Source organism: Lissotriton vulgaris, unplaced genomic scaffold (assembly GCF_964263255.1).
Source record: "Lissotriton vulgaris unplaced genomic scaffold, aLisVul1.2 SCAFFOLD_2128, whole genome shotgun sequence".
Classification (NCBI taxonomy): domain Eukaryota; kingdom Metazoa; phylum Chordata; class Amphibia; order Caudata; family Salamandridae; genus Lissotriton; species Lissotriton vulgaris.
In genome coordinates, this window is record NW_028251870.1 from 209,283 (window position 1) to 222,006 (window position 12,724).

The following is a 12,724-nucleotide window of genomic DNA, read 5'->3' on the forward strand; positions in this document are numbered from 1 at the left end:
AGACTGACTCATCCTGTGAAAGGGTAAGACGCTTACGACAGAGCATACACGCATTGGGGTGATTGCAGTGACAGAACTGCACCTATACTATATTCATGATACTCCTAAATGCCCCTAGAGGGGAAGGGGGTATCAGAACCGGATGCACCTGTCTGCAGCACATGGTAGTCTTTTCACCCAGACTGTCCATAAAGTTGATTTTAGAGCCACTACACACATAGCAGGGGGAATCTCAGACCATTCGCTGGTGGAGGTGCAACTCGATGGTCCGGTTGTGGACTTCATGCTACCTCCAAGGGTTGATCTGTGATATTTATAAGACAAGATGTTCAAAGCTTGTATGAGAGATGGAGCAGACTTCTATTTTAAGGAGACCGGGCGGCCTGTTGAATCAGCTTGCGTGCTATAGGATGAATTCAAGGCAGTGATTCGAGGCCAGACACAAGCCTTGATTGGGGGAATGCTGAAGGAACGTAAATCGAAGTGTGAGGCTCAGGACAGGGAATATGCTTTCCTGGAGGCACGCTTGGCAAGTGGGGAATCAGTTTCTCTCCCATTACACCATCAACTGAAGCAGCACACATTAAGAGCACTAATGGAAAATAGCGGGCACTCAAGCGCTGGCTACCCAGCATTGTCTCTATGATGTCGATGATAAAGCCAATGAGTTGCTTACATGGTTAGAGAGACAAGACAAAGGACGGAACAGGATCCTTGAGGACACTGACAACAAGGGGACGGAAATGCTGGGAGACTTCCTGAAACACCTGACCCTGCCAATGCTAACCAATGAGGACTGAGACGCACTAGACCAAGACCTACCAGTAGACTAAATAAATAAGACAATAGGAACCTTGCATACAGGGCAAGCGACGGGGCCTGATGAGCTACTCTTAGAATTATATAAAAGAACTAGCAGCCCGTCCCGAAGTTGTCCGGGTATGAATTGCTGCCGGGCAGTAGTATATTGTTTTGTAGGATTTCGTTTTGAAAGTATTTCTTATCTGTGACAGGCCTGTGAAATGCTCCGATTCACAGTGCACTGCTGATGCACTTAAGAGTGCGCGTTCAGTAGTGTGTGAACTCGAGTTTCCCAACTTTATTTTTCCTTGCAATATTATATAGCGCAAACTCGACAACATGGCATGAGCACAATTTACATTACAGAAGAACACATTCATTTGTGGTAGGCACGGGGAGACAAAGCGATTTGCCTGGAATCACAGGATGTTGAGCTGATGCCGAGATTCGAACGTAGCACCCCAGCTCTAAAGTTCACAATTCTAGAACTTGTGGCGGGAGGTGTGTCTAAAAGTGTATGTCGGTGCTGGCCATCAATGAGAGAGACCTGTGCATTTTACAAATGGGTGGTGAAAAAATATGAGTATGTTGCTGGAGATGTGGGTCGCGGTGCTACCAATGTACTTACCGGGGAGGGTAAACACCCATTATTCCGTAGCTTTCTTTCCGCATACCATCACTCCGCATACTTTCATTACGAAAGTATCATGACTCCGCAATGCCTATATAACGCATGGCATTACATTTTATATGCTTTTACCACGCATACATTTACAACAAAATTCGTTGTAAATGCATGGATGGTAAAAGCATGTTTTTTTTTATGTTTGGATAAGGTAAGTATGGTTATAGGGGTATATGTTTTGGGGTACTGAGGTATATGTTTTGGGGTGTTTGGGTATTTTAAGGGTAATCACAAAGAAGGCCGCTGTATAGGAGCTACCCAGAGTAGCTCCGGGTTTGGGGATTACAAATTCATGATATCCCCATCTAAACCTACTGCCCGGCCACCGCTCCACCTGCCGTCGGGACCTAAGTGTTCGGACCGCAGCTCCGGACGAAACGGATTTGTAACCCTGCCCTCTGTCCTGACCACGGGGGACTCTTCGGCGCCCCGCACTTGGGACTCGACATCTCCTTGGTGACTGAGGACGACCCTCCAGCCTGACGCACAGGCTCGTCCTGAGGCTGTCCATGAACTGATGCCTTGCTCCCGCCTGCCGACGCTGACACCCATCTGCCGAGTCCCGGCCACCGCATGACGCCCGCACCAAGTCCCCGTGTCCTCAGCCACCGTGCGATTTCTGCAAATTGAACCGCCGCTAGACGCTATCCTGGCTGTCCCCCAGGTGACCGGACCCGGGTTATTTGCCGAGGGTGATGATGACGGGCATTGATGCTCCTACTACTGGCGCTAATCCCCTGATGCTACCGGACTGAGGTACTCTCTTCTAATTTACGCCCTAAGCGGAATGATATTGATCTCGACGATCGGGAGCCGAGGCTTTCTACCCTCTTAATGGCGGCGCCCTAAACTATACAAAATGGCGGCGCCCTCTCGCCAGCTACGATCCTCCAACCAAGCCCTTGCTACTGTACCTCGCATCAACAAAACCACCATGGGAGGTAGATCCTTCTCCTACCTAGCAGCTAAAACCTGGAACTCCCTCCCTACCCACCTTCGCCTCACTCAGAACCACCTAGCATTCAGAAAGCAACTTAAAACATGGATATTTGACAAGTAATTCCCCACCCTTCTTCAAGCGCCTTGAGACCCTATGGGTATGTAGCGCGCTATATAAATCTTCTGACTTGACTTATCAAATCACTACGAGGCACTGCTTTCAGTCCTCATAAAACTTATCTTTTTGCCATCGCATTCACCGGATCCTCACTTCAGCTCTAGATAAGTGGGCTGTTGTCAACTGGATTATTCACAGTTTCTTCTTACTCAAACTGATCGCCAAGCTATGCCTGACCCCAAAATGGCCACTGTTTAAGCCACCATTTGTCGCCCTGCAATCGTTTAAGACCTCTATCATAACACGAGCTGAGATATAAGCACTTTGGCTTAAATCTCATTGCAGTCCTGTAGAGTGGGCAGTATCAGCTGGATTTACTAATAACTCTTATGAGCAAAACAACTGCGGAGGATTGCCTGACTCCAAAATGGGGACAGGTTGAGACATTCTCGGTTGTCCTACACGACCCGATATTTAAAAAAGGCGGTGCTACTTATTCCTGTCATCTACACTGTTGATCACCCTAGCCTGACATGTTGAGTGACTACCCGGATCTATGGATTAGTGGGTCATACTAGACCTAGTGCTGCTCACTATACCATCACTAAAGTTGTGTCTGACTTTACAGCTACGGTGCTACAATAGCCCATTGACTACTTCTTGATTATCCTTTCTAATAGTTAGGGGCACTCCTGACGTATCACTGCTCACTTGGCTCACTGAAGACACCGACACCACTTGTGAAGCCAAAGCGCTGATGTTTCGCCCCTTAAGCACTATTCTCCTAATGTCTATGCTGTAGGAGAGTAGGGTCTGCTATCCTATGGTCACCCCAAATTTTTGCTTTTTGCTTCACTGGTTTCTGACTTAATGTGGCTGTGGGCCTGCTAATCAGACCCACAGCCTGCTGTTCTCTCTCTAAATTACTGCCAATGCACTTTAGGTGCATTACGAATTGGAACTGGTTCACCTTATGAGCCCCTGTATAAGTGCACCCTAGGTGCCCAGGGCATAGGTGTATCCAAGGCCTACCAGGGGCTGCAGCACGTATTGTGCCACCCCTGGCCTGGCCTCCATATTTGACACAACTGGCTGATCACTCAGCTGGGGTAAGTCGGTGTAATCACCTCTTACTTAGGTACAGTATGTCTGTGCCTAACCCTAAACTGGACACATATGTTCCTATCAGCCACTCCTATGGAAGGCCTCATCAATCCTGGAGGCAGAGTGCTTGGAAATATGTGAGATGGTGCTCTGGCATGAGCTGAGCCTGTCTGCAGCTGTCGGGAACCACTCCCTAAGCTGTTCCGGGATATTGCCATACCATATACTCTTAAGTGCATTATAATCCTCGCGGTTAAATGCTATCTTTGGTTTGGCTTTATCAAAACATGTCGAGTAAGGTGTCATACGAATTGGAATACTATCCCCTCGCCAATTCTGGCGACGGGGATAGCATTCCACCCTTCTAGAGGGACACGACATGTGTGTAGCCTTAACCCCGGTTAAAGTTAAACAGAGCCTCAGCATCACAAAATGGATGCTGCCACCACAGACACAAGTCTGGCCTCCTGCTGCTGACCGAAACTCGGCAGATGGTGGCCTGGACAAAGGGTTTCCTGCCTTGGGAGGTGCGAGCACCACCGCAGACAGGATTTTGTGTATTAGGTAGGACAGGGCTGAATAGAATCAGACATGCCCGGGGCACACAAGGTGTCCCCGTGCATAGGCCAGTCCAAACCGGTCCTGGGACTTTCCAGACCCAGGCTTGGCGCGGAACTGGACAAAGGAAAGGGGGTGTAACCGCCCCCCTTCCTGGTTCCTCCCAGAGGAGGGACCTAGTAGGTGATCCACCCCCCAGATTGGAATAAGAGGGGGAGCAGTGCCATTGCACAGCAGATCATCCTGAAATCAACTTTAAACAAAGAAGAAGACTGGACTTCGACATTCTGCTGCACAGAAGACTGAAGAGAATCTCCCTTGTGGCCTAGGAGTGGCCACCCTGTGAACACAGGTACCAACCAGCAACTCGACGTCTGCTTTGCCGCCGCCTCCCGCCGGAGACCGAGCCCAGAGCCCGACAAGAACCAGACTCCCAGACCTCTCAGAGCCCGATCCACAGTCCCTGCAAAGAAGGGACCCGTGGAGGCACCGAGTGACGTGGGACCGGACCTCTTGGAAGACACTCGTAAAGCTGACTGCGCAGCTTCTGAGGCATCCTCGACGTTGTGCTTTGGGGACTGAGAACCCCCACCAACGAGCAGCCCTTGCACCGAAGATCAGCCCTCCAGCATCTCCACGATCTGCGTGGGGCCCTTTTGCATTGTGCCACTCGACGCGCCATCCCGGCCACTAGCCACGTGGTCAGCGGCCATCTTGGCGACGAACCCGAAGATTTACACAGCAGGTCTGGTTGCTCCAGACCTACCCAAGCTCCTGTAAAAAGGAGCACCCGCTCTGACCTTGCTGGTCCGAGTGAACAGCATCTTTCAACTTCTGCGTGGCTTGCATTTGCCAAGGCCTGTTTGCTCCGATCAGGTCGTCGACACCGCAGACAGCGAGAAGCCTACGTGGGACAGCTCGTGACCGACTCCTGGACGTCCTCGACCCCGGGTATCCACGTGGCTGCAGAAAGAAGCTACCCGACAACGCCTGTTTGCACCCGACATCGCCTGGTTCCGATCTGGTTCCACGGTAGTCACTGGCTAGTGACTTTGAACACTGTCCCCTCTGCTTTCAGGTCTTCACATCTTCAGATCCACCCTTGGATCCACCGGAACTCTTCTCATCGAGCCGCCTGCAGCATCTTCAGCTCCAAGCACCATCGACCAGCGTGACGAAACCCGACACTACTTCGACCCTGTGCACCCGCTTCCTGTGGGTGAGGTAACTCAGCTCCGCCGGTGCCCCTGCACTGGTACACATCTCAAGGGCCTGTGTCTAAAGTTTTAACTCCGTAGGTCACTCGGAAGGTTCCTAACTTTCTAACTTTGTACTTTTTACGCACCATAGACTTTGTATTGGAAAGTGCGTGCACTTTGAACACTGCACCCGAGTCCCGTGGGCCTCTCCCGACTTAGTCATTGCTAGTCTCGAATAGCTCCAGCGATTCCCAAGGCCTTAGGCCTCTTCACTTTCCTCCTGGTATCTCTTATACCACTTTCTTAGTATATGGTTTAGATGGCCCCTAGGGCTCATCCATATTGTGCAACTTTTGTGTATTTTAAACTGTCTTGTGATTTAACGCTTGTGCTTCTGTGCTCATAAAGAGTCCAGGGGATTTTAATAGTTAATAAATCAATATATATTTTCAATATATATCTGTGTGGTGTCCCTTTCATTTGGTATTCAAGGGGGTTGTGTATGGTATAACAGCTGGCTTCACATGCCTTTCAGAGTTTAGCCTAAGACTGCTTTGTCCACGTTACCACTAGGATAACTGGTCTACAAGGTTGAATTACAACCATCATCATAAGGGTTGCTTGGCATGGTACAAAGTGATCACTAGAATTAGTGAGCATTATATACCAGGCCAACTTCTCACATTGGTGAGCAGCGGATTGGGATCTGAGCTTGCTGTTGTTTTACCATTACAATCTTTGAGATTATCATTTGAAAGATCATACAGGTACCTGCTAGGTACATATAAAACAAGACTAGTATACTTAAGTTCTACTGAACTTAGTTGTTGTAGAGCAAAGGGAGTAGCACACCCTAGCTACAACTACTAGATAGGTTTAGTAGGTAAACACCAGTGTAGGTAGATTGCAACACATCCACCCACACTAGAGCAATGTCTGGAACAGAAGGGTCCAGTGGACTTACTCCTGTTGAGAGTGACCCTCCAAGGGCACCATCCAAATTTGCTATTTTTTCCTTTAAGGAATTAAGACAGCTTTGTGTCTTAAGGGGTCTGAAGACAGGGCCTTCCCCTACTACAGACCACCTAAGAGAGCTCTTAGACCAGTCTGAGACTCTAAAGCCCTCTAAGGCAAACCCCACAGGGGATGCTGAAGGAGGCCATCCTTCAGAGGATGACACTGTAGACACCCCTGCCCCTATCATCCTGGTAGATGAGGAAGCCTCCACCACTGGAGCTCCTCAGGTAGATGTAGAGGAAGAGGAAGAGGAGGAGGAGGTGGAAAGCAGTGAGTCAGATGATGACAGAGATAGTCAGGTGCTGGTCAGTAGACTGAACCAGGCTAACTTAAGCCAACTTGGGAATGAATCTGGTAACAACCCATTCAGACCCCCAGGTGGACTTAACCAGGGGCATAGGAGGAGGAGGAATCACTCAGGTGAATCCAATACCTCCCATGTCTCTAGAGGCTCTCATGGTCACTCCAGGAAGGAGATGACTAGCCCTCAGAGAAGGGAACATGAGGCCAAGATGAGAGAGGCTGAGCTTAGGATCCAGAGGCAAGAGTTAGAGGTTGCCCTGGCCAAGGAGAAACTTGCTAGAGCAAGACAGCCTAGAGAGAGTGGGGTAATAGAACCCACTGGTGGCAGCAATATACACAAGGATAAAGACAGGTCTTTTGATAATAGAAACCTGAGTAAGATTGTGCCCCCCTACAAAGCTGGGGATGACATCCATAAATGGATTACTGCAATGGAGAGAGCCTGCAGAGTACAGCAGATTCCTCAGGAGCAGTGGGCAGCAATCTTGTGGCTCTCCTTTGAAGGTAGAGGCCGAGACAGACTCCTCACAGTTAGTGATGGGGATTCTAGAAACTACCTGGTCCTGAAGAGTGCTCTGATTGATGGGTTAGGCTTAACCACTGAACAGTACAGGTTAATGTTCAGAGATACCCAGAAGACACAGACTCAGGACTGGTCTGAATTTGTTGAGTGTGCCACTAAGGCTCTGGAGGGATGGTTGCTGGGAAGCAAGGTTACAGACTATGAAGGATTGTATAATTTGCTGATGAGAGAACAAATTTTAAATAATTGTCAGAACCAGCAGTTGCATCAACATTTGGTTGACTCAGATTTGACCTCTCCCCAAGAATTGGGAAAAAGGGCAGATAAATGGGTAAGAACCAGAGTTAAGCAAAAGAACCAGAACCAGAACCAGGGTGGTGACCAGAAGAAAACAGACCAGAAGGGTGGGGAGCAGAAAGCTAAAGACCAGAAGTCTTCAACAGGGCCCCAAACTGAGACAGAGGGTGGGTCCCAAACTTCCAAGAAGAAGAAGAAAGAAGGTCAGAAGAAACCCTGGTGTAAAACTTGTAAAAACACCTCTCACTGGACAAGTGAGTGTAAAAAGGGTGGAGCCCCCAGCACTGCAGCCCCTAAGGCACCTGCACCCACTAGTACAGTTAGCAGTGCTGGTCCTCAAGCCAAGGGTTTAGTGGGTATCACTTTGGGAACTGAAGGAGATTCTGACCTAGTCAGAACCCTTACACAGGCTGTTCTGGTTTGTGAAGGGGACATAGATTTGACCCCTGACATAAGTCCCAGTAACCTGGGCAAATACAGACAGACACCTTTGATCAACAACAAAGTGGCTCAAGCTTACAGGGACACATGTGCCAGTGTCACCATGGTGACACCTAACTTTGTGGACCCTGGACAATACATGCCAGGCGATGATTACCTGGTGACCAATGCCAGCAATGTCACTACTACACATAGTGTGGCACTTGTTAACTTTTCCTGGGGAGGGGTAACTGGCCTAAAGAAAGTTGTGGTTAGTGCTGATCTCCCAGTAGAATGTTTGTTGGGCAATGACCTGGAGAACTCTCTATGGTCAGAAGTTGAGTACAGGACTCATGCAGAGATGTTAGGGATATCATCACATGTCCTTGCTGTGACCAGGTCACAGGCCAAAAAGTGCCTCTCTGAACCTCAGGTCTTGGATCCTGGAACAATGGACCAAGTACCTTCCAAGAAGAAGAACAGGAGGGTTAAGGCTGTGCCTTCCCAACTGCCTACAAGTGAGGATCAGGCTTCACAGGAAACTGATCTTGAGACCCCTGAAGGAACTGTCTCTGAAGAACTTGAACCTGATCAGGTTGAGTTTCTGGGGACAGGGGGACCTTCTAGGGCAGACTTGGGGCAGGCTCAGTTAACCTGTCCTTCTCTTGAACCCCTCAGACAGCAGGCTGCTGCTGAGGCTGCTGGGAATGCTCAAGGTGCCCATAAAGTATATTGGGACGATGGACTCCTTTATTCAGAGGCTAGAGACCCCAAGCCTGGTGCTACCAGGAGGTTGGTTATACCTCTGCAATTTAGGGGCTTCCTACTCACCTTGGCCCATGATATTCCTTTAGCAGGACACCTAGGCCAGAACAAGACCTGGGACAGGCTTGTCCCTCACTTTCACTGGCCTCACATGTCTGAAGACACCAAGGAGTTTTGTCGCTCCTGTGAAACCTGCCAAGCCAGTGGTAAAGCAGGTGGAACAACAAAGGCCCCCCTGATACCACTACCTGTGGTGGGGGTTCCCTTTGAAAGAGTGGGGATTGATATTGTTGGTCCAATGGACCCCCCTACAGCATCTGGGCACAGATTCATACTGGTGGTAGTGGATCATGCCACCAGGTACCCAGAGGCAATTCCACTTAGGACCACAACAGCTCCTGTTGTGGCCAGGGCCTTACTTGGAGTTTTCTCCAGAGTGGGGTTTCCTAAGGAGGTAATATCAGATAGAGGTGCCAACTTCATGTCTGGATATTTGACAGCTATGTATACATAAATTGCGAGATTTTGCTCACAAAAACCTAGAAAAAGCTCAAAGAAGCCAGCAGATGTCTTACAATAAAGGAAAGAGGTGACAACAGTTACAGGTCCATGACTGGGTGCTCCTATTCCTACCTTCCTCTATACGTCAAAATAGGGCAGAATGGAAGGGACCATATGAAGGTTCTGAAAGGATAGGCCTCACTACTTACCGATTACGCCTTTCCTCAACCAAAACCTAGATATACCACATAAATCTACTAAAGAAATGGTTGGGACCCCTCCCCAAAGACACCCATTACGTTTTGTCTGACTCAAAACCCATTCCTTCAACATTGAATAAATTGCCCATAAACGAACATCTAACAGACGAACAAAAAGTGTCTCTTCAGACCCTCATAGAGTCCTTCTCCTCCATCTTTTCCGACCTCCTGGGAAAATCAACAATACTCGAGCATGCCATTGTTACCCCACCAAATAAAGTAATAAAACAACGCCCCTACAGAATACCAGGCGTTAGGCGGGACGCAGTTCCTGCCGAAATAGAGAGCATGTTACAACTAGGAGTCATAAAACCTTCCAGCAGTAACTGGTCTCCCCCATTGTCATAGTTCTGAAACCTGATGGTTCCATCCGTTTTTGTATAAACGTCCGAGCAGTCAATGCCATCTCGAAATTTCAATGGAGTAAATGGGAGTCCCATTCGCAAATGGAGGTGTGCACAAAGTTAACAAGACCTCTGTGGTCTATTGCTGATCCTTTCACCATTTAAATCATAAAGACTCTTGATTACTTCCAATTTTGATTATCATTATTTGTTTATTTTCTTCAGTTTCAAAAAATCCGTTTGAATTAATTCATTCATTTACAACAGTTCGCTGCTCAAACATTTAACTCCTACCCAATGCATTTCGGGTCAAGGATGACCCTTCTTCGGGGGTGGTTAAATCTCAAGCTTTGCGCGCCGTCTTCGTTCAGCCAATCGCGATTGGCTGAACGAAGACGGCGCGCAAAGCTTGAGATTTAACCACCCCCGAAGAAGGGTCATCCTTGACCCGAAATGCATTGGGTAGGAGTTAAATGTTTGAGCAGCGAACTGTTGTAAATGAATGAATTAATTCAAACGGATTTTTTGAAACTGAAGAAAATAAACAAATAATGATAATCAAAATTGGAAGTAATCAAGAGTCTTTATGATTTAAATGGTGAAAGGATCAGCAATAGACCACAGAGGTCTTGTTAACTTTGTGCACACCTCCATTTGCGAATGGGACTCCCATTTACTCCATTGTTATACATTGAAGAAACAGTGCCCTTAGACAAAGCACTATAAGGAGGGAGTAGCACACAAATGAATGGTGAAATATTGGCGAACAGATTAAACAGAGTGCCAGACGTAACACAATTAAGAGTTATCTCGAAATTTCACTCATTCCCATTACCAAGAGTCGATGAATCGAGAAATTAGGCTTAGCCCAATATATAACCACATTCGATCTTACAAAAAACTATTAGCAGGTACCACTTAAACAGGAAGACCAAGAAAAAAACGCCTTTAGCACCTCTAATGGGCTATACGAGTTTACTGCACTGCCTTTTGGGTTATACAGAGCACCAGCGACGTTCCAAAGACTTATGAACAAAGTTTGCTCCCAACATCAAGAGTACTCCTTAGCCCTCATAGACGATATCATAATATTTAGCCCTAACTGGGAACTACATCTCGTCCATTATGGGAAGATATTCCAAGCACTTAGGACTGCAGGGCTCCACGTGAACTCCAAAAAGTCCAGGATAACCTTTACCAAAGTCAAATATTTGGGCTATTTATTGGGAGATGGGGCTATCGCTCTGCAACAAGAGAAATTGAGAGCAGTCTTAGATACCCCCTTCCCTACCACCAAAAAAGGCATTTGATCCTTTTTGGGCTTACAAGGCTACTACTGCCGGTTTAAACCCAATTATTCTGAAATAGCAGCACCACTAACCGACCTACTGAAGAAAGAGAAAAGGAACTAAGACTTGGTAAATCCTCCCCAACCCGTCAGAAAGGCATTCCACGAGCTCAAGTGAGCCATAACCTAAGGCGGAGAAACCAGCAGGGAAGACCGGAAAAACAGAGAACACCGAACAGCTTTACGAGAGAGAGAACTGGAGCCTTGCGGAGGTCACAGCTTGTTGGCGAGCCGAACACCCAAACCTGGCGGAGGAGGGAAAGTCGAAACAGAAGGAGACCAGACCTCACTGAAGGACGTGGAGTCACCACGCCATGGCCCAGGAGTAACGTGGCTTTTACAGGAGCGTGGGCGTCTATGGGGCTTTTAGAAAGGGGCTGAGTCAGAGAGGGACGAGAGGGGACGCTGAGGGGTGAAAGCGACCCAGGGAAAAGGAAATAAGTGAGACGGAAAAGAAAGACAAGAGCAGAAATCATCGGCTACTCTTTTTCTTTTGGTTGCTCCAACCTCACATCCTCCCTTGACTAAACCATAAAGCTAAAACACTTACCTGGGTCTTTTCCTTCTGTCCGAGGGACGACGGCGGCCGAGGCTCACCTAAAGGACTGAAGAGGAAGACCCTGTGGGAAAGAAGAATATAACAGAGACAATCAATCATTGTGATTTCCTGTAATACTAATAAAAAGTGCATACCAAGAAATTATTCAATGAAGTGTGCTCCTTCTTGACCGGCTCTTCTAGAACGGGGAGCTACATACTTTCCCTACAGGGAATGGGAGACAAACACACAGAGACCAACAGACACACGGGAAAGCATAGTAGGAAAACGCTACATACAGTTGTTCTATGCTTGCATATGTACATTGTTTTATAAAGATGGTGGAACTATTCATTTTGAATGCACTTTCTTTTTTTAAGTCACACATGTATGAAACAGTTCAGAGTCTGGAAAGCACTGCACAGCCCCTGCCCTGAATGTTGCCTCTCAGTGTGCTGAAGATGCCCCGTGCTCGAGAGTCACCCTGGGGTCAGAGGCCTCCCTCACCTCTACTTGAGCCCCGCTCAGTGGGGGCTGCAGGGGCTGCAGGGTCTGGGGGAGGGAGGCACCGGGGGCCGGCTGCCTGTGAGGAGTGGGGCCCGGTGTGTTATTCCCCTCCAAATCACGCGCGAGCTCAACAAAACAACACAAAGCGTCTCACTGATGGGCACGCGCAGGACCACGCGTCACAGCGGCGCACGTGCGGAGCGAAGATACTACGTCCTATCGCCTAGTTAGGACCTTGCATGGGGTACGGACTGTGAATCGCCCTGGACAGAGAACACTCAGTCTCACTGCGCATGCGCAGAGGAGAGACACCTCCCTCAGAGGAGCGGACTGAGGAGCTCTGCATTTAAATACTTCTCACCCTGTGCTGTGGCGCGAGGTGCCTCGCGCTCCGGGCGGGAGCCAGTTGTATCTCATTGATTGTGTCACCGCGCGGACACTGTTATTCTTGTGCTTCTTTGTGTCTCTGCTTGGACCCCGTCCCACCTGTGCTGGCT

The 12,724-nt window shown here is 48.5% G+C and overlaps 1 protein-coding gene across 1 annotated transcript in view; it reads left to right on the forward strand.

The window, feature by feature from the left end:
• LOC147662741 (uncharacterized) overlaps positions 1 to 12,724 on the forward strand; it is a 163,471-nt gene that overhangs the window by 88,113 nt on the left and 62,634 nt on the right. The gene's annotated exons all lie outside the window — the stretch shown is intronic.